This window comes from Rhineura floridana, chromosome 19, assembly GCF_030035675.1.
Source record: "Rhineura floridana isolate rRhiFlo1 chromosome 19, rRhiFlo1.hap2, whole genome shotgun sequence".
Taxonomy (NCBI): Eukaryota; Metazoa; Chordata; class Lepidosauria; order Squamata; family Rhineuridae; genus Rhineura; species Rhineura floridana.
Window position 1 is genome coordinate 16,474,673 of NC_084498.1, and position 26,916 is coordinate 16,501,588.

Genomic DNA, 26,916 nt, shown 5'->3' on the forward strand with positions numbered 1-26,916 from the left:
CCTAATTAGAAGCTGCCTTATGCTGTATCAGACCATTAATCCATCTTGCTCAGTGCTGACTACTGGGGACAGCAGGGTCCTGATGCTGGTCACTACAGCATCTTTTCTTTCCTATTTTTAAAAGCATGTTATAGTCAGGGCAGTAATGTAGTGGTAACTTCAGAAATGCAGGGTCCCTGTAGTGGTAACTTCAGAAGTGCACAGCCATACTCCCTTCCCCCTTTTTTCTTTTGCTTTGAGAATGAGATCCTTGTTAATGCCTTCCCCCACAACAACAGATGTCTGTCAGAGCCAACAAGCAGGAAAGGGGAGAGTGTTAGCTACTGAAAAGAGTCTTCTCGGTGGCTGACTCACTTCCTTTCACTTTGATTGGCTCCAATTAGCAGGAAAGGACAAGGAAGCATGTTAGAAGACTCTTCCCAGTGACTAGTATATTCCCCTTTCATGCTGCTTGCCTCACAGGACACTGGAGACATTGGGACCCTGCAGGGATCCTGCTCACAAAAAAGTAAAGGGTCTAAGGTCTCCCGAGACCCTGGACAGCTACACCCCTGGTCAGGGGGCAGCTGGCCAGCCACATATAGATGCTCATCTTATTGTGATTATTATGAACTGGCAGCAGCTCTCCGGGTTTTCAGGCAAAAGTCTCTCCCACCCTATCTGGAGATGCTGGGGATTGAATCTGGCACCTTCTGCATGCAAAGCACATGCTCAACAACTGAGCTATTGCCCTGCCCCTAATAAAATGCTGACTTCTACTGGACCAGATCGCTCTGCCATTGAGCTACAGCTCATCTTATAACGGCACCAAAGCCACATTGTTGTTGTTATGTGCCTCCAAGTCGACTGCGACTTATGGCGACCCTATGAATCAGTGACCTCCAAGAGCATCTGTCATGAACCACCCTGTTCAGATCTTGTAAGTTCATGTCTGTGGCTTCCTTGATGGAATCAATCCATCTCTTGTTTGGCCTTCCTCTTTTTCTACTCCCTGCTGTTTTTCCCAGCATTATGGTCTTTTCTAGTGAATCATGTCTTCTCATAATGTGCCCAAAGAATGATAACCTCAGTTTCATCATTTTAGCTTCTAGTGACAGTTCTGGTTTAATTTGTTCTAACACCCCATTGTTTGTCTTTTTCACTGTCCATGGTATGTGCAAAGCTCTCCTCCAACACCACATTTCGAATGAGTTGATTTTTCTTTTATCCGCTTTTTTCACTGTCCAACTTTCACATCCATCCATAGAGATCGGGAATACCGTGGTCTGAATGATCCTGACTTTGGTGTTCAGTGATACATCTTTGCATTTTAAGACCTTTTCTAGTTCGCTCATAGCTTCCCCCCCCCCCATTCCTAGCCTTCTTCTGTTTCTTGACTATCAGCGAAGCCACAGGATAAAGCAAAGGAGGGAGAGGGAAACACCCTGGAGCTAGTTGAAGGAAGCAGGCAGAGTACAACGGGCAGGACAGATGTTCCGATGTTTACAGCGGCAGCCAGACACAGCTCCTTGGGGAGGCAGGGGGATTTCCTTCCCTCAGGGGGGCCTGAGCCGTATTTGAACTGCACATGAGAAGAAGAAATGGGATCTTTCCTCCACTGGCAGATTGCTAACCTGCCAGTGAGTCTTGATGAAAATTTAAATGCTCCCTTGAAAGAAGTTTCTGTAAAATCTACCATTGTCCTCCCACTTGTCCGACATGGGCGTTTGGCATCATCTGATGCTTCCTGTGAACTGTCAGCATCAGCAGAAGCCTGGCAGTGTCCTTATAAATGTATCAAAAGTATCCGTGAGCAGGCACTCCCGGCTGCATTTCAAATTAAACCTCAGCAGGAAAGGCTGTGCCAAGTCTTGGCATTGGCTGCGCAGCCAAGACAATGCATTTGTCAGAGAGAGAGAGAGAATGTTTGAGCAGTCCTCCTATTTAATTTCCAGCGTTTATTCTCACTTGTAGTGCTATCATCAGGACAGGACTTTTGGGGCAAAGTGGCCCCACTCAGCACAGAGGGCAGCAGGGGTCCTGTTATCCTGTTTTAGACACTTTTGTAAGGAGTTTTGTTTTAGGGCGTTATCATAGAAGATATTGGCTATATATTGGATATTGCAATGGATTATGTGATGGAAGGGCTATAGCTCATTGGCAGAGCATTTGCTTTGCGTGCAGATGGTCCCCCTGGGATCTTCAGACAGGGCTGGGAGACACGTCTGAAATCCTGGAGAGCCACTGCCAATCAGTGTAGACACTGATGACCTAGATGGAGCAATGGTCTGACTCAGTATAAGACAGCTCCCCATGTTCCTATGCTATCTTTTGGTCGGAGTCAATCACATATTAGCAAATCCAGGTTGCACAGTGAAAGTGGTTTTGGTGTTCTTATGCAAAACATCCACCACCACCCCAAAAAAAACCCCAAATCTGGCTTTCCTTGATAAAGAAAGCAATGGGAGAATGCACTGAATAATGTGAGATAACACGTGCTTGACACAACATTGTATAACATCCTCATGAAATACACATATATACACATTTTTGCATGCAATTTCCCCTGCTATACACATTTTTTTGCAAAGTGCTTTTCCCTGATAATAATGCATTTTTAGACAGTACTGAGCTAGACAGACCAATGGTCTGACTCAGTATACGGCAGCTTCCTATGTTACTTGTTTTAATTTTATTTTGAGTGATGCCCCACTTTTCATCATACTACTCTATGGCTGATGATGACCTTTGGCTGAACAATGGATGTTTAGATTGTGAAGTAAATGAAATAATACACATTGCCATCTTAAAAAAAATCCCTTCCCCAAAAGACCATTCAATCCAAAGCCTAAGTTGCCTAACCATACCACACCCACTTCTATATTAGTGTTGCAAACTATAGCTTCTTTGGTTTGCTGTGATCATTTGCACTTGTCATCTGAAGCATCTGTGCTTTCTCAGTTGTCTCCCACCCAGGTACCTGCCAAGCCGGACCTTGCTTAACTTTCCAGATAATGGAATGCACAGCCAGTTATCAAGCTGCAGCCCCAGGTTTACCTGAGCCTAGGGACAGAGGAAAAATTCAATTCAATTCACATTTAAATGCAAACCTGCCAAATTCGCGCTTTCTGAAACACAGCCATCCTTCAAAATTCTCGCTGCTTTGAATTTTGCAATGCAGTTCTCCTGCCAAGCAATGTGAGCAAAGGTGCATATACTATGGTAAAGTGTGCATTAAAATGTATATATCAGTGAACACAAAAATGCATTGTGATGCTTGTTATTTTAAGTTGTTTGAAATTAAGAATGTATGTTAAACTGTTCTAACCCGCACTGGGACCTCACAGTGAAGGATGGGTAATATATTAAATTATAATTATTATTGAAAATTGCTTTGCAGAAATGTGTGTACTTGACAAAATTGCACCCAAAATGTGCATATTAAGACAAATTAGCACTAAAATGCTGATCAACTCTCTTTTTTAAAAAAAACACTGATGTGAAATTTAGAGAACTGAATTTAAGATTGGAAAAATGAGGAGCCAAATGAGCAGATTTGCTCATCCCTACCTGGGACTTGTCCTTATAACAAATCAGGGTCAGACCGTGCCATCAGTACAACATTGATTGCAACATTATTTATTTTATTTATTATTTATTTTATTATTTGATTTATATCCTGCCCTTCCTCCCAGCAGGAGCCCAGGGCGGCATTATAATACTGTGTAAACTCCTTAGAGGTTTTTTGTTCTAGTAAGTGGTAGATAAATTTAGATAAATCAATAAACAAAACAACTCTGAAATAATAAGGCAGTTCAGACCTGATGGGACAACTAGCTTAGATAGGGAGGGAATTTAAAGAGGGAATAAACACATTCCTGCAGATAAAAATCTATATAAAACAGCACACAGGAACCTGGCTTCGTCAGTGAGAGTTTATTTTTGTGCCATCTTTCATCCAAAAAGGCCCTCGAAGTAGCTCACATAGGTTAACACAAATACAACATTCAAACAACAAGGTGCAACTTACAAACATTTAGGACAACAAAATCCTGTCTTAAAAAAACAAAATTCCAAATACACACATCCTCCTGCCTAAAAACAAAGGCCAGTCTCTCCCTTCCTGCAAAGAAAAAATAAGGTCAAGGAGAGGAGTAAACCCTCAGAGAGCAGTGCCCCCTAACAAGGGTCCCAGGCAGGAGGGTGTGGCAGGACAGACCTTGCCACTGGATGGTCCCACAGAGTCTTCCCCCTGCAGCAGGAGAGTCAGACCAGTACAAAGCCAGGCCAGTGGCCCATCTAGGCCAATATTGACCCCACTAACTAGCAGCAGCTCTCGAGGGCTTCAGAAAGGGGTCTTTCCCAGCAGCACCTGGAGATGCAGAGAATTGAACCTGGGACCTTTTGCATGCAGGGTATGCGCTCTACCACTGAGGTACAACCCCTCCATAAATGGCTGCTAGACATGAAGGCTGCATGCAGGCTCAAAGTTACCAAAGGAATGTGCCTCTGTGCCAGTGCCAAATAAGGGGAGCAGCAATGGGAGAGAGCTTGGCTTCATCGCCTACCTGTGGGCTTTCCAGAGGCACCTGACTGGCCACTCTGGGAAGCAGAATGCTGAACGGCATTGTAGTTCAGCAACATCTGAGGTCCCCCACACGTGCTTCCCCACACACAAAGGTTCCCCACAACTCATTAATCAACCCACGCCAACCCTGGCATTCACATTCTCTTACATTCTAGTCTGTCTGACAGTCAGCATTTTATTAGCTTAATAATCCAATTCATTCTAACTAAATGAGGTATTTTGTTTTAAGTACCCAAATAATTTTTTCTAAAGTTGTTCCTTCTTTCTTCCTCGTGCCTGGTCCAATAAGGCAATTTAATACATTTAATAGAAGGCCACCATCATCATCACCTTGTTTATTTGTTCATTGCTTTTTGTAAAGCAAAATGTCTCAGAATGATTGACAAAATATTTAAAAATACAAAACGTATCAACCATTTGCAATCCAAAATGCCATAGAATAAAGGGGGGGAACATAATGCAAAAAGTATCCATCCAGTCATCAAAAAGAATAAAAAAGATTAATCCTACCCCATCCCACTGAAAGATGAGCATGAAAACAAGACATAAATCATAGCACATTATGATCTACACACTCTACCTTTAAAGCACATTTCCTGGGAACTGTAGCTTGTTAAGCATGCTCGGAACTGTTGCTCTGTGATGAGTAAATTACAGTTCCCAGGATTCTTTTTGGGAGGAGTGCTTTGAATGTGCTTTAAGTGTATAGTGTGTATGCAGACTAAATCAAAATCCAAAATCCTGGACAAACAGGAATGCCCTATTCTCTCTATTATCCCATGGGTTCACACAACAGTAACACAAGTCACCCAACTCACAGCAATACAGCTGAATCAGAACAAGAAGTGGATTGTTGTGAACATGCTCTTCAAAGTACATAAGGAGATTTTTTTTAAAAAAAGGAGTAGAAACAACCTCCACTCAGGGTGGGAGACAGGAGATACATCAAACAACTCTTGAGAACTCTGAAGCAGCCAGCCAGACATCTGCCTATCTAGTGTAAATATCCGTGGCAACTTCTGAAGAGGAAATGTTACATGACCTTGCTGTAAAAAGTCCCAGGTGGTCTGGAAAATACTAACAGGATGCAGATAAATTCTCTTTTTATGTGGTGGATTTTTTTTAATGGACTGCACCAAGTATTCTCCAGAGTTAAACACTGGGAATCTGGGCAGAAAAGAGGTCTCCACACCACCACCACCCAAAGTAAGATTTTGCTTATATTCACTATTTTTAAAACCCCACTCAGCACCATTTTTACTCTGATCGCTGCAGCTTCACACACACTCATACCTGCCTGCTGCTGCTTCCTTCTTGGATTAGTGATGCCAACCAATCAGGGATCACACCATGATTGGGGTAGCCTCACAAACCCATAGTAGGGATGGAGGAGAAATTTGGTTCAGTTTACCCTTCTATTTGAATCTACCTAATTCACACTTCTTGAAACAGTACACAAGAGAAATGCAGTTATCCTTTACTTCTCCAGATTTTGTGATGCAGTTCCCCAACTAAAAACATTTATTTATTTTATTTTACTTATAATTTTACATATCGTTTGAATGAAAAGATCTGTTGTTTACAAAAGAAACCATTAAAATTATCAATAAAAGAGTTAAAAACAAGTAGTTAAAATATGTGTAGAACAATTAAAACGGCTCCTAACTAAAAAATTAAATTAAATTAAAACAGATTAACATCTATGTGTCTGGATAGGCTTGCCTAAACAAAAAAGTTTTAAGCAGGTGCCAAAAAGAATACAGAGAAGGCGCTAGCCTGATGTCAATAGGCAGGGAGTTCCAAAGAGTATGTGTTGCCACACTATAAGAACTAAAAGAATATGTGTACAAAAATATATATATTAGGGACAAGTGTGCATGGTTATATATATATACACACACACACTAACATACACAAGTGTGTTATATTGGGGGATGTTTCCAAAATGTATTTATTGGACAGAATTCCATAGAAAAATGTGCATATTAGGAGAAATGAGAATTAAAATGCTTTTGGGGTGTTTTTTGGTGAAGACTTTTTTTAAAAAAAACTGCAATCTGAGGCAGAAATGCGGGAAAGTGAACTGAAGTCTGGGAAAATGAGAAACTGAGGCAAAATGAAATTGACTGATTCCTCCGTCCTTACTGCAGAGCCAGTGAGGTTTGGTTGCATGAAGGTGAAGGCAACCGAGAACCAGGGCAACATGAATGACTATGCAAATGAATCCCGGAGGGGAAATCAACAAAAGGGGGAGCCATTGTCCGACACTATTGAATTTTTTTGTGGAAGGCCAGGAGCAGCTTCCACTCTACTCTAGTGTTTATACAGTCTTAATTAGTGATTGCAGTCAGGTGCAGGCACTCCATAAACACTGCCACTTTTTCCAGCAATTTGGCCGATCCAGCTTGTATGAAGGCAGGATCTGAATAGTTATGTAGGCCCTGCTGCCTCATGGATCTGAGCGGCCAAAGGCAAATAGAATTGGAAAATGAGAGCTGCTTCTCTCTTTTTGTTTTTCCCTGTAGGCTGCTCAGAGGTAATCCCTTGTATAACACTGACTCTTAGCTGGTTTAACTTCCATCCTAACCCAACTATACTGCGCAGCTCTCAATCAATACCACCAGGGATGGCACAAGACATTTTGCTCCCTGAGGTGAAGGACAAGATGGAACCCTCTCCTGTTCCATGAACAGAAACTGACCAGCCTTGCAGCTGAATCTTATTTCCAGCAATGGGGACAGGAGAGCATTCTCCACCAAATTGAAGGGCAGCAGGCTAGTTTAGAGGAGAGGGACACAGCAGACAGGCTGCATGGTGCACACGGTTCTGGTTACCAGCACCTTGCTGCTGCGACCCCCTGCCCTACTGTGCCTAGTGGTTGGGCTGGCCCAGAGCAGGACTGTGAAAATAGAACGAAGCTGAAACTGAGAGAATTCTAAGTAGCCAAGATCAAGTCTGAGTGCAACCAGACAGAAACACACAGAGAATCATATACAGTTGAAAAGCAAATACTCTTATTGGGAAAGATTATTAGGGGGTTCGGGAAACAGCTGCAGGCCCAGATGTGGAAATGATTGCTCAGTTAAAGATTTCTCAGCAGAAGATGGCTGTTGAATAAACCAGTGCCGAGATTGAGAAGGGCATTTGAAGGAGCTGAATTCCTTAAGGCGGTACACTGAACAACCAACGTTTTATTTCTAGTAGCGGAACAAAATTGCAAACAGCTGGTGGAAGATTTTTAAACATTTCTTTCAGATGGAATGATATTGCTTTCATTTTTTTAAAAAAAAATAACAGGCAGTCATACAAAAGGCATTCTTTTCTTCTCCCCGAGCACCCTATAAATAGCTACCACCAATAGTCTCATATCCATTATGTGAAAACAACAGTGATCCTGGCGCAGTAATTCTTATTCTTTTCTTAAAACTCCATCATATGCTGTGAAACAGGGACTGGGGAACCTGTGGTCCACCAGATGTTATCGGACTCCAACTCCCATCAGCCCCAGTCAGCATGGCCAATGGTCAAGGGTTTATTTATTTATTTATTGCATTTGTATACTGCCCCATAGCCAAAGCTCTCTCAAGAGTTGATGGGAGTTGTAGTCCAACAGCATACAAAGGGCCACCAGTTCCCCGCCCCGATCTAAATCCATGCATGTGAACGATAAGGGGCTACATAGCACACAGCCTACTGTTTTGAACATTGCAGATGCTGTAGTGATTCCTCATGGCTCAGCCCCAATCCAAATTCTCTTAGACTTCAAAATGCTGTTTTGCAGCTATCAGCTAACACAGCTACCCCTCTGGACATTGTCCTCAAAATAAAACTCTGAGCTCTGGCAAAGGGCCGTGGTTCAGGGGCAGAGCATCTGCTTTTGCATGCAGCAGGTCCCTGGTTCAGTCCCTGGTGTCTCTGGGTAGGGCTGGAAGAGAACCCTGCCTGAAATCCTGACTGCCAGTCAGTGTTGACAATACTGAGCGAGATGGATCAGTGGTCTGACTTGGTATAAGGCGCCCTCCCTTGTTCCTCTGGCAAACAGCCAAAAGAGCCTTACAGTCAAGGGATGGGGTCGATGTCAGCTTCAGGCTTTGGAGGATCCATAGGCAAAACATGCTCCACGCCCCCCCTCCCCTCATTGCAACAGGTCCAGAAGACTCTTGTCAGTGGGTGGGGTTGTAGGTCCTCAGCAGATGCCCAACCGTGTCAACCCTGGACACCAGCCAGCCCTAGATGGGGTAGTCTTAAGGGTTTGCGTGCAAATAAATGCTTTCTAGATTGGGAAAGAATATATATAGAAAAATATCTTCCTAGACATTTTTAGATATTCTTTAAAAAACAAACACACAGCTAGGTTCTCCATTCGTGGCTATTCCCTTCCATGGAAAGCAAGCTTCATTGTCTGATTAATTATTCATTGCAAATTATGGACTCATCTGTCGCAATTTTTAATAATTTGCAACAGACAGTTGTTTTACAGACTCGTAGCCTGGATGCAAAACAGTTCTTCACAGTGGTTGTTTTTTGGATGCATAAATGCTCAGTAGTGATAAGCTAAAGCAGAACTTTGCAGGCATCTGGCAGCCCAGCCAAATAAATAAATAAACCAGTGAAGTTGGATTTTAAAGGCAAATCCTTTCCAATTATAACAGATTTTCCGTTCCACAGAAAACCTGCATTCTTCATGCCACAAACCAACAAAGACCAACCAAGTGTTTATACTATTATTACATTTCCTTCTATAACAACTTTAGATGGGCACAAGTGCTTTGAAATCCTCATCTCATCTATTCCCTGCATCAATCCTGCAAAATGTCTATTATTTTACAGATGAAGGCAAGAAAGACTCCCAACAAATCTACAAATGGCGTTCCCGCCTTGCGCAGGGGCGTGTTTGCCACCACCCCATTGCTGAGAAGACTCAGGAAGGTTCCCGAATGTTTTGAATTGGTCAGGTGGGGCATTTTGACCAATTAGGTGAGGGATTGAGCAGCTATAAATAGTCTGCTCCTCCCTAAAAAACGCGCCTTTTTGCCTTGCGGCACCCACCCACCCCTCCCTTGTCAGTATGGGCTTTGCTAGTCGCCAAATGGGGCTGAGTAGGAATTTTTTTTTGGAGATCCTGATTTCAGAATCTCTTTGGTTTTGCCTGCTCCCTACTGCTTGGTTTGTTTCAATTGGCTTGCCTGGGGGTGGTTGTGGTGATTCCGGTTTGGCTGGCATCGAATTTGGGCAGGTGAGGTAATTGGGGTAAAAATTGAGGCGGCTGAGGCATTTTGGTAAAGGGCACTCCCTAGCGAAACATCAGGGCGTAATGTCTGGTGTGGATCTGGGAAGTGTCCACGTGGGACCGGCTTGCGCATCAGGGTGAATGCCTGTACGGCAGGGCCAGGATGCGGAGGTTGGAACCACATACCTGACTCCAATAGCAAGGAGGGATAAGTTTTCCCACATCCTTGACTGGGGAGTTACAGTCCAATGTGACTGACCTGCCTCCTGGATTGGAGGGTCTAGACCCTCCCAGATAGGTTGAGCCTCAGCTGCCCGAAGTATTTGACATGTAATTAATTGGCTGATTTGACTTTGATTATGTGTTATATTTTAATAAATATAACATTACTCCATATATGTGTCACAAGTCTTCTTTGGTGTGGTGGTAATGAAGCAGGATTCACCCCAAAAGCATTTATGCATAGCTCTAGGGATCAATATTATTATTATCATTATCATCATCATCATCATCATCATTGCCTTCCACTCACGTCTCAAGGTGATACACAAATTACAACAAAAACAGCTCACATAAACAGCACAGAAAATAACAGCAAATGAATTTTTAAAAGCAGAAACCTGTTCATCCAGCTGGGAAAGCTTGTCAGAACAAAACTATCTGCAATTGTTTCCAGAAAGTGCAGACAGTGGGTGCCTGTAGTATCTCAACAATAATGCTGTTCCACAGATCTGGGGCAACTACACTAAAAGCCCCACTCTGAGTTACTGTGGAGTGGGCTTCTGATATCTTTTCTACCCTTTCGGTCCATAGCTTGAGTGGTAGAGCATCTACTTTGCACAAAAGGTCCCAAGTTCAGTCCTTGGAATCTCCAGGTAAGGTTGGGAAGAATCTATACCTGAGACCCGGGACAGCCACTGCAGATATTATGCTAGATGCACCAACAGTCTGACTCCATTATCAATGTGTTTCCTATGTACCTATTTTACAGATAGCATCAATAATTCTTCTGTGAGTTGAAATCCGTTTGTTATTTATTGAAACTAGCATTTTCAACAGAACATTCCTTAGAATTACTATAATGAGAACTCCATCAAGATTTTGAGTCAAAGGTGCTATGCCTCACTGATTTTATAAGTTACGGTTATAATAACTTTAAGGGGAAAAAAGAAATCTCCTCTAGTACCATTAGAATATTTAAAATTACAAGATATTAGTCATATTTGGGCATTCAGGTTCCTCATGCTGGCAAGCCCTACTCTCTTGGGCACATCATGTTTCATGTGTAGAACATAAGGATATAAGAAGAGCCCTGCTGGATCAGGCCAGTAGCCCATCTAGTCCAGCACCCTGTTTTCACAGTGACCAACCAGGTGCCCATAGGAAGCCCACAAGCAGGACATGAGTGCAACAGCACTCTCCCCACTTATGATTTCCAGCAACTGATATTCAGAAGTTAGTAGCCACTGACAACCTTATCCACTGTGATATCCTCTTTATCCTTCATGAGTTGAAAGGCAAGCTGATTGTGTACGGTCCCGCATGGGGAGGTTCCAGAAGTATAGGAGGCTGGTGTTTGCCCTTCAACTTCTAGAAAACTGTAAAGATGGGGACATTGATGCACCACAGGGGGTAGAGCTTGGCAGTATATTCCTCCTCTTCTTCATGCCGTCATCATTGTGCAAGATAACTGAATGCAAGAACGGAGGTATTGTTTAAGAATGATACATCACAGGCTTTATCTGCTTTATGTCATGACCTCAGAGTCCAGCAGTAACCAGGACAATGGAGGCTGGTGTATTAGGGCGAATGTGCCGCTGTCCCACCAACCTCATTCTGGCCTCAGTCAGCCCCCTTCTCTTTGTCTTCTTCCTCACAACCAGTCAGGGTGTGGCTCTGCCCATCATTAACCTTGGCTCCCCCTACTGCTGGTCTCCTTCCCTTCTGCCCCACCAGTCCCAATGAGCACTGCCCACCACTGAACCAGGACAGCAAGTTAGAGGCTATTGGCTAAGGAGCTAGACCTGACTCTTAGCCTGATGCTGGTGACCAGGGGGCCACTAAACCTGAGGCTGGTGGTGGACAGAAGTCCCCTGAACCAGGGCCCACAACACCACAGCTGGGACCCTCATGGGCACCTTCCCCTAGGCCCAAGTGCCTCCCAAACTACCTTGCCAGTCCAACAGTGCAGGGAGTGCACCAGACAGGAGGCCCCATCATCATGGCAGAGCATTGCCCTTCTAAGGGCTGTAGTTCTTTAAAAGAGGGTGGAGCCTAGGAGAGGTGGACTGAAAGCAGAAGCTCAAAAGGCCACTTCCAACCCTTATAGAAGCAAGTTGCTCACTTGGAGCTCTCCATGGTGCTGCAACATCTGACCTGCCTTGCCTTGTGAGGTCCCCCATGAAGCCACAAGAGGGCACTTAATTGAATTCTTAGATTTTTTAAGTTAAAAATCATTAGTAAATCATCATCATCATCTAGTGCCCAATGAATTGGGGCACCTTTTAAATCTATCAAATGATGGTTTAATTGATAAATTGCTGGAATCTAACTCCCACCAGCCCCAGTCAACATGGCTAATGGGCAGGGATGATGGGAGCGGTAGTCCAATGACATCTGCAAGGTATCTCATCTCAACCCTTCTAATTTTTGCTGTACTGCATTATTATTATTATTATTATTATTATTATTATTATTTTCAAGGGATTTCATTCTCTGTTTTCATATGAAACATTAGAGGGGAAAATACTTTTGGTCAGTTTCTCAGACACTTATTATTGTTGTTGTTGTTATATCCAGAAAAGAGAATTAACCAAGGTGGCAGCTTTCATATATGCCTTTAATATTTGTAAACAAAGGTTTCTAAAGGACCATGCTATCAATTGTCAAGGCAATAATTAATAACCATCATTTATTGTTTACAAACAATTAAATTTAGTAATTATTATGTCTCTTTGTATGAATGTCATGGATGAGCTAAAATTGTTCAATGAATTTTTGACACTGTTCATTTGAAACATGTTTTAACCAGCAGTCTCACTCATTTGTTTTACAATGCTTTTATTCCATTTAATATTATGAACTTTTTTCATGCAGTAGATGTGCAGATGATTCTATCACTGTTGTAAGATGCAAATAAGTATCTCCTGTTATCACTGGCACAAATAGAAAACTTGGGTGTTGAGTGCCAAGAGAAATGCCAACAAAATGAGGCCACTAAGAAACAATTGGAAAGTGTTGGCATGCTCAGGGGAAACTTGAAGTTTGCAGAAACACACACACAAAATCTTTACATCATCATCATCATCATTTACACATTAATTGCTGGTTGCCCAAAAGGTCTCCAAGTGACTTGCAGTTAAAATTTATACCATTACATTTTCACATAAAATGTTAATATTCTCAAAGAAACACCTACAATCCATATACACATACAGACATACAAACCCCCATAACAGCCTCAAGAAGCTTTGCCAATACACTATCAGCAGAACAAAATCAGCTCAGTCAATCAAAAGCCTGGGAAAAAAGATATATCTTTATCTGGTGCCAAAAAGATCTCAGCAAAGGCACCAGGTGGATCTGGGGAGAGCATTCCACAGATGGGGAGCCACAACGGGAAAGGCCCTAAAGAAACCACAGTGAGCAAAACATTTTTTAAAAATCCCAGTGAGGACTAAGTATGCTCAGAAGCTGCAGAATGTCTAGTGTCTGTTCAAAAAGGAAACGGGCAGGTAGTAAAATGGAGTATTCTGGAAAGGGGCATGGCTAGCACCAAGAACAGAAGAACTCCTGTAAGAAAGGTGAGGATTCACTGCACTGCAACATATTGTTGTAGTCCTCACTTGTATTTTCTTGATGCTTGAAAGGAAGGGAGCCTTTGCCAGTGGCAATTGCATGCCGGAAGCCAAGAGAGACCGCCTTTTTAGAGAGACACTTCAGGCAGAAATGGAAACATATCATATGCTCTGATTGGACATGGTTTGCAGCAATAATGCAAAAAGAAGAAGCGGCAAATATACCATTTCCTATTTCTTTTGCCACTCGCTCCCTCCGCCAGCCCCCACCCTGAGCCAGCATGCAAGGTTTTCTTGATCTTATCTTCACCTCTCACAAAGTCTTTAGAACCCATCTGCAGGGATTCAGAAAGGCTGTTTTTTGTTTCAAGTAAACTGCAAAAGCGATCTGTATGGAACAGATGGAAACAAATCAAAAAGCTTATTAGGATGCCGGAGCGGGGAGGCAGGGAGGCTGGAGGTAACAATTGCTGCATTTGAAAAATACCAGATATGAGCTAGCAGGCAAGTTGCCGATCATACTTTCCAAGATCCAGTGTGGCAAAGTGGTTAGAGTGTTGGACTATGACCTGGGAGAGCAGGATTCAAATCCCCACTTGGCCGTAAAGTTCACTGGGTGACCTTGGGCCAGTTACTGCCTCTCAGCCTAACCCACCTCTCAGGGTTGTTGTGAGGATAAAATGGAGAGGAAGGGATACATGTATGCCACCTTGAGCTCCTTGGAGGATAGGCAGGATGTAAATGCAATAATAATTTTAAAAAATAGGCAAGCCTGAGCTTGGCCAGCAATTTCCCACTTGGAATGGACAAATCTGCCAATTTCAGTTTCTCTCCCTTACTCATTTTTCCAGTCTTAAATTCAGTCCTCCACATTTTTACATCAGTTTGCAACTATTTTTTAGTCCTCGTGAAAATTTGTCAGCATTTTAGTGCAAATTTCCCCTATTATACACATTTTTGTCTCACAGTTATGCCTGATAGGCACATTTTTTGCAAGCGGTTTCCCCTAATATAGTGGATTTTGTATGTTATTCTATATGCACACTTTCCCCCTTGTGTTTTTGTACACATTATGTGGTGCTTCGTAATGCTAGGAGAAGTGAGAATTTCAAAGGACAGCTGTGTTTCAGTTTGTATATCATTTCAGAAAGTGCAAATCAGGCAACCGTAACAATTCAAACAGAACAGAACCATCCTGAATTACCAATACCACATTCTCCTGGTATCATAAGCCATAGGCTGGCCAGGAAATCACATTTAAGAGGGACGGTATTTTGAAATGAGCAAGGGCTGAAGGGCCAATGTTATGGAGTATTAGTAGAGCTAACTTGTTCCATATCATCCTGCCATCCTAAACAAGCCAATCACAAACCTCCCTTGAGAACATGACATCATTCAGGATGATATAGGAAGCTGCCTTATACAGAGTCAAGCCACTGGTCCATCTAGCTCAGTATTGTCTACACTCACTTGCAGTGGCTCTCCGGGGTTTTAGATATGAGCTTCTCCCACCCCAACCTGGAGATGACAGAGATTGAACCTGGGACCTTCTATATGCAAAGCGGATGCTCTACCACTGAGCTACGGCCCTTCCCGTCAAGCAGAGGTGGTGATCCACTAGCACTCGGCACAAGTTTACTCCTTAAAAATGAAACTGAACCATATAGCAGCTAACCTCCAGTTTCCTTCTAGAAGCTATCAGGAAGCTAATTAAAACACAGAGATGATGTTGGTATTCAGATCTCATCGTGCATTAATTCAGTAGCACACAAGGCAGAGGGGAAGACAAAGGCTAGAGAAAAGGCCAAGGGTGACACAACAGTGTTCTTCTGGGGGGGGGAGTGTCGCCCCCTCCTTGTTACGCAGAGGACAAGACTGACTCTCATCATACCTAAATACATTGGCAAAGACTAAAACGGATTGCTTTTTTAACTTGCCCTAAAGGTACTGTATGTTGTGAGCTCAGGACAGAAGTGAAGGTGAGACAGAGAGGGTGGGAGGCGCCTTGGGAAATGCAAAGATGCACCATGAGATCAAGCAAAGTCTCCGCACAAAACAGTGGATCCCTTAGGATTTGCAGAGCACAGGACAAAAGGAAAAGCATACTTCCAGCAGAGATTTAGGAGCTACCTGTAGCATGGCCAGCTAGCCAGAATTCTGGGAGTCTGACTAGTATAAAACTGGGGCCCGCATTATTCAAGTCTGACAGTGTGGGAAGGGGGGACCTCCACCTTCTCCACTAATTTGTTCATTGTTTATTCATTACAAGTAGGGTCTGCAACTAAATGTTGCAGCATGGAGAGCCCTGTCCATTGTTTCAGCCAACCATGCCTTCTTTCAGCATACTCCAACCCATTCCCTCTTCCCCAAGTTTTCCATTCCACCCCACCCACCCCTTCACCCCAAAGATATTCAGCATTCTGTGTGGCCCAAATTTATTCGCAGCTTATTATGTCCCCCCCCCCAGCACTCAGACCAGAGCACCTAGCATGCCCCCTTCCGATTTATCTCCTAGCAGGTTAGGCCAAGACAAAGTGACTGGCCCAAAAGGTCACACAGTGAGCTTCAGAAATGTATGGGAATTCAACCCCAACACTCCAGCCACGGCACCACTCTAAACTATTCCATCAATGGCCTACCCAACTCTGTCCTAGCTCCTTCTCTGCACTGCCATGTTGTTATTCCAGAATCTCCTCTAGTCTTCCTCCAGGAGCCATCCCTCAACTTACTGCAGGAGTGGGGAACCTCAGGCCCAGGGGTCAAATGCGGCCTTCCCAGGCTGCCTGTCTGCCCAGGCCACACCTCCTCTCCAGCTAGACCTTCTTTTCCCCAGGCTGCACCTCCACCCTGGCCCTGCTTTGCACCCTCCCAGAGAGGGGTGTGTGAGTGTGTACAGAACCTAGCCTATAGTACAAAGGTAGCATTTACATGTGTTGCTCCACACTCGTTTGCCTCTGGCTCCACCCACCACTGGCATGTGGCCCCCAGAAGGTTGCCCAGAAGGGAATGTGGCCCCCAGGTTGAAAAAGGTCCCCTGCCCCTGTCCTGTAGACTGAGACTCTTAGAGGTCCACATCCCTGGGTTAGAGATGAGCATCCCCATGCACTGTGGGCAGGTGTGATAACATGGAGAGCATGCTCAGAGGATGGTGTATGTGAGTGTCCCAGCACAGGCTCTGCAAGCTCTGGACCACCACCCTCAGATGCCATGGGCTTGGAATTACCAGCCTTGATCCCTATTGACTCTGAAACACCGTCAGCAGTAGTCTGATCTAATTCCCAGATCAGTTTAGGACCCAGGATCCTCCTCTAGGCCTAGAGTTTGATGATGTCTAGAACCTAGACCACATCTTGGTGAACAGAAGCATACAAGTGTGCCACTGTGGTTAGTCTAGGACAGCCTTTCCCAACTAGTGGGCCACCAGATATTGTTGGACCACAACTCCCATCAGCCTCAGCCAGCATTGCCAACGGTCAGGAAAGATGGGAATTGTGTTCCAACAGCAACTGGTGGCCCACTAGTTGGGAAAGGCTGGTCTAGGACCTGGGAGACCAGAGAGACCAGAGTTCAAATCCTCATTCCCCCATGACGTTTGCAGGGTGGCCTTGGGCTAATTACTGTCTCTCAGTCTAACCTACCTCACAGGGTTATTGTGGGGATAAAATGGATTGGGGGGAAAGTGAGGTGTTAGTGTTAGTATTAGTGTTATGCCATCTCTCTCCTAACTTATTCAACAGTATGCAAGACTCCCTCATTCTTTTCACCTCACTTTCTCTCCCCCCACCACCAAAAAAATAAACATCCAGCTGGCCAAACAAATTTGGCCCAGTATTGCATCAGCCATAAAAGACCATGAAAAATGGGGTTATAGAAATGCTGATCCTTGTATGTAAGTTGTTCAACCGTACGCTGCTCCAATACATCACAAAATTAAGAGGGCTCCAATTTAGCGACACGCTGCAGAAAAATAATAAATAAAAACTTTTTTAAAAAAACATCCATCAGGCTAAATTGAGCCTTGTATAATGTGCTCCTGCGATAACAGAGATTAATTTTGCTAATCCATCACAGGCTGCCTGCATGTCCTCAGACAATGCATGGTAAATTGGCAAACACTTAAACATTGGCGAGGGGGAGCTCCTCTGAAAGAACTGCCCAGTTTAGGCACCAAATGCAGGTTGATTACCCAAGCATTGCAACATACATAAAAGAAATTGGACAGGAAATCGCCAATTAGCTGCTGATACAGTGACCATTAAACTAGGCTGGCTTTACACATAGAAGCACCTAGATGGCGGTCAGAATCTGACTGAGGGCTGCCCTGATCATGAGGCAGGTTGAAGGTCCAACCTTGAAGAGGGAAACAATCTTGGACAAATTTTGTACAAGATGGCACTTCCCAGAAACAGAGATGGGCAGAAGGTTATCACAGGGGAGCCATGCAAACCTTGGACCTTTTCATGGAGGATAAGGCTATTAATTGCTACTAGCCGCAATGGCTATGTTCTACCACCACTGTCAGAGGCAGTACGCCTTTGAATGTCAGTTGCCAGAAATCACAAGTTAGGACAGCGCTATTGTGCTCAGGTCCTGCTTGCAGGCTTCCCATGGGCATCTGGTTGGCCGCTATGGGAAGAGAATCCTGGACTACGTGGGCCTTTGGCCTGATCCAGCAGGGTTCTTCTTATGTTTTTATGTTCTTATGGGCTAATTTTGTTGCACTGTGTGTCATTTGTGTGCTTAATTTCGTTTAAAGCAACACCACAGCAGCAGAGTAACAGTAGACGTTGAAATGCGAGTGTCCCGGCGTGTGCGTGCATTTGCCTAAGAAAGCAGGCTTTTACCCTGCATCAGCATCACTGAGATTGGAGACTTAGTAAAATAAGAAAAGCTACTTTATTTATAGAAATACATAGTAGATAGAAAAGCAAACCTAGTTCTAACTAATTAGCTAAGTTGGAGGCGTAACGCCCAGGTGTAGGGGTTAGCCTCATGGCTTGGAGAGAGCAGAGAGAAAGGGATGTCTCCTCTCTCCTGGACAGATGGAGGACAAAGGAGGGGAAAGGGTGGAAGGAGGAGGGGCAGGTAAGCTTCCCTAAAGGTGTCACAGTCTAGCGAGAGAAGGAAGTCAGTCAGAGCATCACAGGTAAAGGTAAACAAGCCTATCCATCTGGAGGACCCTAGCTCTATCTCCCTTCTGGAGCATAAGCAAAAGAACAAAACAGGAGTTGCTCTTCCAAAAAATTTGAGGTAAGAAGCTGCACCTCAAGGGTAGAACATTTTGCATGCAGAAGGCCCCACAGTCAATCCCCCCTAGCATTTCCAGGTAGGGCTGGCACAGTCCCTTGTCTGAAGCCCCAGAGAGCCACTGCCAGTTAGTGTTGGCAATGCTGAGTTGGATGGGCCAATGGATAAAGGCAGCTTCCTTTATCCCTATGTTTTATGCAGCCCTTAGTGCTCCCCCTGGTGTCCCTGTACTTTCCTGTATCTTTATTCTGGGTAGGATAGAAACGTAACAAATGAAGATGTCAAAGCGGAGACATCTTTTAAGTCCCTGGCCCATTGCATCAAAATTCCTCGTCATCCTCTCCCCAAAGGTGTTCCAGCTGCCTCTCTGCAGCAGACTGTCCTCTTGCAATCTGCCAAGGTCATCCGAGTTTGTCCAAGAAAGGCTCCTGCGTTGTCGGGTGGCATTTTAAGTACAAGCACCGCCTCCTGCAATCTCACCACCAGCACCCAAGGTCATCTCACACGAAGCCTATCAAGGGGTGAAGAGGGCAAAGCGCCTGATGCCTCTCTGAAATTGAAAACGCTGCCCTTGCCGTTCGCCCCTTGAGCAACCGTCGCAAGCCATGCAATTCAGCTTTTAGCTGGGGAGAGGAGGGGAAGAGGAGAAAAGTGTGCAGCTTGCATATGCAACTGAGTGTGGGTGGAGGGAACGAGGATGTTTAAATAGCTGTGAAAAGCGTGGTGTGTGTGTTTTACCCAGAGATATATTACACTTGATTAGGCGATGCGCTGGAGCGCAAATGGTACAACGGGAGACAGACGTGCTTAACTAGCAGTTCCAGCCGGCTCTCCCATATCAGGAGGTCAAGGAAAAGATTAACTGTATCTGACTGCCATGTCAAAACACTCAACTGGAGCATTTATTTTTTTTAAAAGCCAACAAAGTAGTTGCCACAGACATGAACAATAGATTTATATCCCGCGATGCAGCTCCCTACCACCATCACTGCCAAAAAAATGAAAAAAATGGCAGTTAGCAAGGCCTTGCTGGCTTGATGCCACGTCCAAATGGGCAGAGGAACCCACCTTCCAATCAGGAATCTGCTGTAAATTGTAGATGGAGGGGGAAAAGAGGTCTCCCTCGGTCGCCTCTGCTTTAGTCAGCAAACCTGGGCACAGTAGGAAATGGGCAGAGGAACTTGTCCCCAGCTGTCCCCAGACAACAGTGTCCTGGTTCCCACCCCAAACATGATAGCAGAGGCTCTTACTCGGAAATGAGGAAGACATCTTTACATGGACCCCAGAACAGGGGGGCAGGGGAGGGCTCAAGCCCCCCAAGACTAAGCTTGGGTGGACTGACACACACACCCCTGAAATGACCAGGCAAAATTGATAGTGGTACAGCAGCATTCTTAGGTTCTTGCAAAAAATGAATGGTTTCCCGCACTGCCACTACAAAGGTCTCCAGAGCATGAGAATCCCTTCTGTAATCTATGGAGACCGCACCAGGAATGCTAACAGATTATTGTGTTTATTTTGTTCTGTTTTCATCAAGGCCTTCGCTGGGCAGCCATCTTAGGAACAGTTCCAGCCATCAAACTGGAGCATGCTCAGTCGTCTCCCTTGGCTATAGCGATACATCTGCCCTTTGGCCACTAGGTGGCAACACACTTAAACTACTCAGAATACTACACCTTCCCTCAGTTACCTTGAGATCTGTGCTGGGATATTTGTACTTCTCCCCCCGATTTCTGTCCCATTATTTTGGGTGTATTTTGTTCATAAAAGGGGCTCACATGCCTTAGAAAGGAACACTTTCTCTTTAAAAGTACTTTAATTGAGCTAACAGAGGTCCTGCTTCTTGGAGCTGGGAAAACTCAGGGAGGAGAGCTTTGCAGCAGCCATTTTTTATCCATATATTGGAGCCCTTACTGAAGATTAAGAACAAAGGCCTGCAACACTCAGAATCGTTCTTGAGTGAGCATAATGTTTTATAAATATCAGTTTGAACTAAATGCTGCTCGTATACTAGAATTGAAATTGTAATAAAGAATCAAATATACAGGGTTCTCACATTTTCAAACAGTTTAACATAGATTCACTAATTTAATGCAATTGGTTTCATAAGTAGAGATTGTAGCTTATACTACAGTTACATTGACAAGGGTAGAGACATGTCATTGTTAATTTTCAATGTTCTCAACTCAGACATTGTGTGAACCCCTAAATAGTTAAGCTGACCTGCATAGAAAACAAATCCTGTTTAGCATCAAAATAGAGTTTAGGTTATAGTTGTGGCATGAATAAATAAGGGATGCAAAAATAAGCTAAGCAGCCCAATTTGTATATATTTACACAGAAGTCCATCAAGTTTTACTCCAAGGTAAATGTACATAGGAAGCAGCTGTTTAAGCCACAATTCCCAACACAGAGTTCCTGTTGGGGAGAAATTTCTCCAGTATGTTCAGGAATTCTGTAAAAGAATTAAAAATTCATTTTTTGTTGTAGAGCCACAGTGACAGGATGGCTTCTTTGCAGCATGCACTGGTTTTTCAATACACACACAAACAGAAAGAAAAAAATATTGGTTTTTCTGATTACTTGCAGAGCAATGTCCAAAAAAAGGCCATTGCTTGATGCCTGGCTGTTGCCATCAAAGAAAACAGCTTCTGCCTCAGAAGAATTACCCAAAGGCACATATCAATTCATCAAGCTGAATGAAGACGATCAACACCTTGACGTTGATCCTCAAGAAAGAGATGGGCCGCCATATTTGTCCACCAGATTTGTGCCAACAAAATCCTATAAATTTCCAAAAAGTAAGGACAATAGGTCTTTGCAGCTGAAATGGTTTGAGAAGTTCACCTGGCTTCATTATGATGTGGATTGTGATATGGTTCTTTGCCATGACTGCAGCAGAGCATTTATATAGAGAAGGATTCTTCAAATGTAGAAGTGAGTTTTATTCTAAAAGGTTTCTCAAATTGGAAATATGCTGTTGAAAAATTCCAGTCTCATGAAAAGAGCATTTACCTCATGGATTCTGTGAGATACCATCTAACAAAAGGGAAAGGTATGAATACAGTAATACCTTGCATTAACGTACTCAATGAGACCAGAGTGAGTACGTAAACCGAAAATGTCCTTAAAGCGAAGCACTACCTTTTAAAACTTTTTTTACCTCTCCTTCATGCGGAGCCTCAAAGCCCCGTGCTAAAGCCTCTGCTGCTGCGCTGCCGTGCCTCCCAGCTGATCGCGATTGCGCCTCCCAGCTGATTTGCGGTGGCGCGATTGCGTTTATATCAACCCCCACCCGCTAAAGCCTCTGCTGCTGCGCTGCGTTTCTGGAGAAATACAGGCATGTGGAGCATGTACCTTATAGCGAGGCGACGTTAAGTGAAGCGACGTTAAGCGGGGTATGCCTGTATTGTTATGCTCCTTACAAAGCATTCAAGTAAGAAGCAGAGGCTCGAGAAGCACTACATGCCATCATTAGTTCTGTGTGCTACCTCTGACTAGGTCAAGCATTCTGGGGTGCACCAGAGAAGATGGTAACTTGACTGACCCTTTGGAGGAACGCTCAGAAGATGCACCTCCCCATAAAAGATGGCTGAAACGAAGAGACAAATGGCTGAGTGGTGATATCCAAAATGAGCTACTTGAAATTATGGCTCAAAGGCTGCAACGTGACATCATTAAAGAGGTGAAATCAAGCCATTATTTTTTAATAATTGCTGATGGGACAACAGATGTGACTGGAGACAAGCAGTTTACAATCTGTCTCCATTGGGTAGAGAGTGAATCATTGAACATATGAGAAAAATACCTTGGTGTTTATATCCCTCCTGACTCTACAGCTTGTATTCTCTTCACTGCTGTGAAAGACATGATCATTCAACTGGGGCTTGATTACTCCTCCCAACAGCCATTCCAACTGCTGAAGTAAAGACTACTGAAGACATCTCACAATCACTGAGACGACAGCCTCAGACAGTCCAAAATCTCTTAGACCAAGTCACCATGCTGGTACAGCTCTTACACACCATACCTGCATCAGCAGCATCAGGAGAACATTCTTTCAGTGCTCTGAGGAGGGTAAAGATGTACCTGCATAATCTCAGAAGCACCCTACACATCTGCTCCTTCTTCATGTGCACAAGCAAAAAACTGGTCAAATTCCTTTGGAAAACATTATGAATGAATTCATCACCAGAACTACTGAATGCCAAGCCACCTTTGGCTTAAGTGTGCCACAGTAATATTTATTATTTATTAATACACAAACAAGGTTTCTATGGCATCTTAAAGACTCACAAATTTATTTACACAGACTAACCCCTTCTGAACTTATCTGTAAGGTTTGTTGTTATTAAGTATAATACATGCCTGTTATGATATCCGTGTAATAGAATACAAAAAATGACTGTACTATTTATTTTAACATCTTTATCTTATTTATTTATTTATTACATATTTTAAGATCTTTTTATTTATTTTATTGTTCTTTAATATAAAATCTATTCTAAGATCTTTGTATTTATTTTAATTTATTGTACTTTTAATTTATTTATTTTAAGATCTTTATATATCTTTATTTTAAAGATGCTGCGTGAAGTTCCAGTAATAAATGGAAAGCTCCTAACGTTCTACAAAAGACCTTGCTTTCTTCTTTTCCTTCTCTGAAGCACAAACAGGTTAGTTGGAACTTACAAATGGTATTCCATTATTTATAAGCATTCTGTCATTTTTACTTTGAGCAATTACTAATGTTTTTCTCTTTTTTATTCAAGTGTATTTATGATTGTGACAGTGCTAGAATATGACAGACCTATTGTTTACTTAACCCATTAAATAAGCAAATGTAAAAATGCACCTGCAAGTAGGTCTTTATGACATGACCTGCCTGCCAGTCTTGAGCCCCCCCCCACCTTGAAAACAGTTCTGGGGTGCCTGCATCTTTTTTGAAGCAAATGAACGGCATAGACTCAGCAGCAGGCACAGAGTTGTAGGAGCCCCCAAAGCTCTGACTAGGAGACGGGCTGGTGGTACCAGCCAGGCTGGAAGCAAGAGCCAAAATTCAAGAGCCCAAGATCCGAACAAGAAGTTCAAAACCACACAGGAGCTAAAGGGTTGTCCCAATAAATTGTCACGCCCACCTGCCAAGCTTTTCAAGTTGAGGCATGGTGTGCTTATTCACCAGATTGCCGTGCCTTGGAAGAATGTCAAGCTTGCAGGTGCACACCAGGTCCAGGTGGGCAGGCCTGTTCCCTTATTCGGAGGCGCTACTTAGTCCTGGGTGTCCCATCCAGAGCCGAAAGAATGAGGCTGGAGTGTGTGTGCAAGTAAATCTCGTTTTATTAGAGTAATGAATACATCAAAGGCATTGCGCTTCATAGGAAACCTTATGCTAACTCACTAAAACCCCTGACTATACTCTAGACATGCTCTGCAGCGTGCGAAGGAAGTTGACTCAACGACCCCCCACTGGGAGCAGCAGGCTTATATAGGAAATGTTTTTGAATGTAATCTCTGGCTGCTTCGTAACTCCTGTCTTTGCCCTGTCCGTTTCTCGCGCCAGCGGGAACAAGGAGACAGGGGGCGCGCATCCAACTGCTCATCAGAAGACACCTGCTCGCGAGCAACAGGCTCGAGGTCAGAGGGCGCTGCCGCACTGGAATCCTCCTGGGAACTGCTTGGAAAAGGAGGAGCTGGCACTGACTCTGAAACTTCCCCCCACCCGTTCTCTGCATCAACTGGGGGCGGTGCGCTCGGCTCCTTGGGAAGGGCGTTACTCGTGGGAACTGGCTGGAGAGCAGGCTGCCCTCCTCCCGTTCGCTCCTGCTCAGACACAACAATCCCCAACTCTGCTTCTTCTGGCTGCGGAGGTGCCTGAAACTCATGCCTCCCCCCTTCCTGTCCCTTCTGAGTTGGCTGCAGTGTAACACTGGGTGACAAGGCTGAGCCCACCTGCCCTTCCGACTGCTGTTCATCCATCCCAAGCGGAAGATCAGCAAACACACACTGACCCCAATGACACTCTCCTCTCCACGAGAGGGAAGGGAAGAGCCATCACTCCTGACTCTCCATCCAGAGCTGCCAGATTCAGGGAAAAGGGAGGCCCTCCCTCGGCCAGCCTGTGTTCCAGTGTCTCAGCCTTCCCCATCCAATCCTCCTCTTCTTCCTCGTCCTCCTACACAGTTTGCCAGCCCAAGCCTGATCCTGATGTAAGGATGGGGGGGGACTCAATTCCATTTGCATTTAAAGCCAAATTTATCAAATTTGCATTTTCCAAAACATGTGAACCGAAACACAGCCATCCTTCGAAATGTGCAGTTATCTGAATTTTGTGATGCAGTTCACCAACTAAGCAATGTTTGCAAAAATGCATATATTACAGGAAAGTGTGCATCAAAACTGAATATATTAGTGAAAATAACATACAAAAATGCACTGTATTAAGAGAAACTGCTTGCAAAAAAATGTGTACAATAGCCAAAACTGCATACAAAAATGTGGTTAATAAGAGAAATTCTCAGCAAAATGCTGGAGAATTTTCACGAGGATTTAATCTCAAAATTGCGCAGAAATGTGAGAACTGAATTCAAGACTGGACAAATGAGAAACTAAGAAAAGCAAAATGTACAGATCCTTCCGTCCTTACCCCGATGGTATCTTGTCGCTCATGACATACAGCTCCCATCATCCCTATCATATAAACGTTTGGTATAAACGCTGTGTGTAGTAATGCTAACATTATTGATGTTTTGCTGAATGCCTATCCTAATATACCCAATCAAGCAGCGAACTTCAGATGTTGCTGGACTCCAGCTCCCATCAGCCCCAGCAGGCATGGCTGAGAGTCAAGGGATGATGGGAGTTGTAGTACAACAAGATCTGGAGGTTCTCCATCCCTGTGGTGCAATATCACAGAGAGATTCCTGGATCCCACTGCCAGAGTCCTGGGGCTGAAATATTCAGCAGCTGAGAAAATCAGCTTTAGATAAACCATACCCCTTAGCTAATATTAGGGAGTTTTACCCAATACACAATGCATAAACATTGTTCCAATCACATAAAAATTGGCAGATTTCACTCCCCCCCCCCAAAAAAAGTAAAGAATATACATGGAGAGACAGGCTATGGTTATTCTGCAAGTGACAAGGCCTAGCTCACCATCATTAGCAAGCCTATATAATTATGTCATGAGAGTGCTTCAGGGAATAGACGGTCTTAACACAGGAACCAGATCCTTTGAGCAGAACAATAAAACAAAACCTTGAGGGAGGTGACTTTCATTTTCTTTTCTTTTTTTAAAGACAGAAAAGAAAAGAAAACGCGTTTAGTAACATTCTAACTTGCAGACTTCCCTTTCAAAAAGGTAATTGCGATGCATTAGGGTGCCAGAGAATGTTCCAAAGCATTTCGGTGAATTCTCCTTTGCTTTCACGTCCTCGGGACGCAGATGCCAAAACAACAAACAGCTGAAATCCAATTACAGTGGAATATTCTGAAGCCCATTTCCATCTGTAATTTGTTAGTCTGTTTAAACATGCAAAGTGATTTTGCTCTCATGCGTGGGGCACTCAAGTTTGTGCATGCCGGAGCTCACACGGAGGAAGACTTTCAAATTAAAATTGTGGAACCGGCTACAGATCAGAATGAACCTCTGTGGTTCCTTTAATTAATTGGAAACTGGTTACTCCAGTTCCAAGCATAACAACACGAGAAGAGTCCTGCTGGATCAGGCCAAAGGCTTATCGGGTCCGACATCCTGTTATCACAGCGGCCGACCGCGCGCCTATGGGGGAAGCAGGACCTGAACAGTGGTGCCTGGTGCCCATTGGGACTGGTAGGGCAGAAGGCATGGAGCCCAATGGTAGATACAGGCAGAGCCACCCCCGATTGGTCGCAAGCAAGAACGTAGGCAGGTAGGAGCTGGCTGAGGTCAAGCTGAGGTTAGTAGCTTGGCAGACAGAAACAAAATTCAAAGGGATCTTGATAGGCTGGAGCATTGGACTGAGAATAACAGAATGAAATCTTACAGGGACAAGTGCAAAGTATGACACCTAGGAAAAAGGTGTATAAATGCACAC

General features: G+C 43.9%; 1 long non-coding RNA gene across 2 annotated transcripts in view; it reads left to right on the forward strand.

Annotated features, from left to right (window-relative positions):
* Positions 1-25,779, forward strand: part of LOC133373342 (uncharacterized) — a 58,439-nt gene extending 32,660 nt beyond the window's left edge. The window contains exons 2-3 of one of the 2 annotated variants that reach the window (XR_009759661.1): positions 23,426-23,517; positions 24,402-25,779. This is a non-coding gene — a long non-coding RNA (uncharacterized LOC133373342). Of the gene's footprint in view, positions 1-23,425; positions 23,518-24,262 lie in introns of both variants that reach the window. The other variant, XR_009759660.1, reaches the window with a different exon arrangement.
* Positions 25,780-26,916: the final 1,137 nt, after the last annotated feature.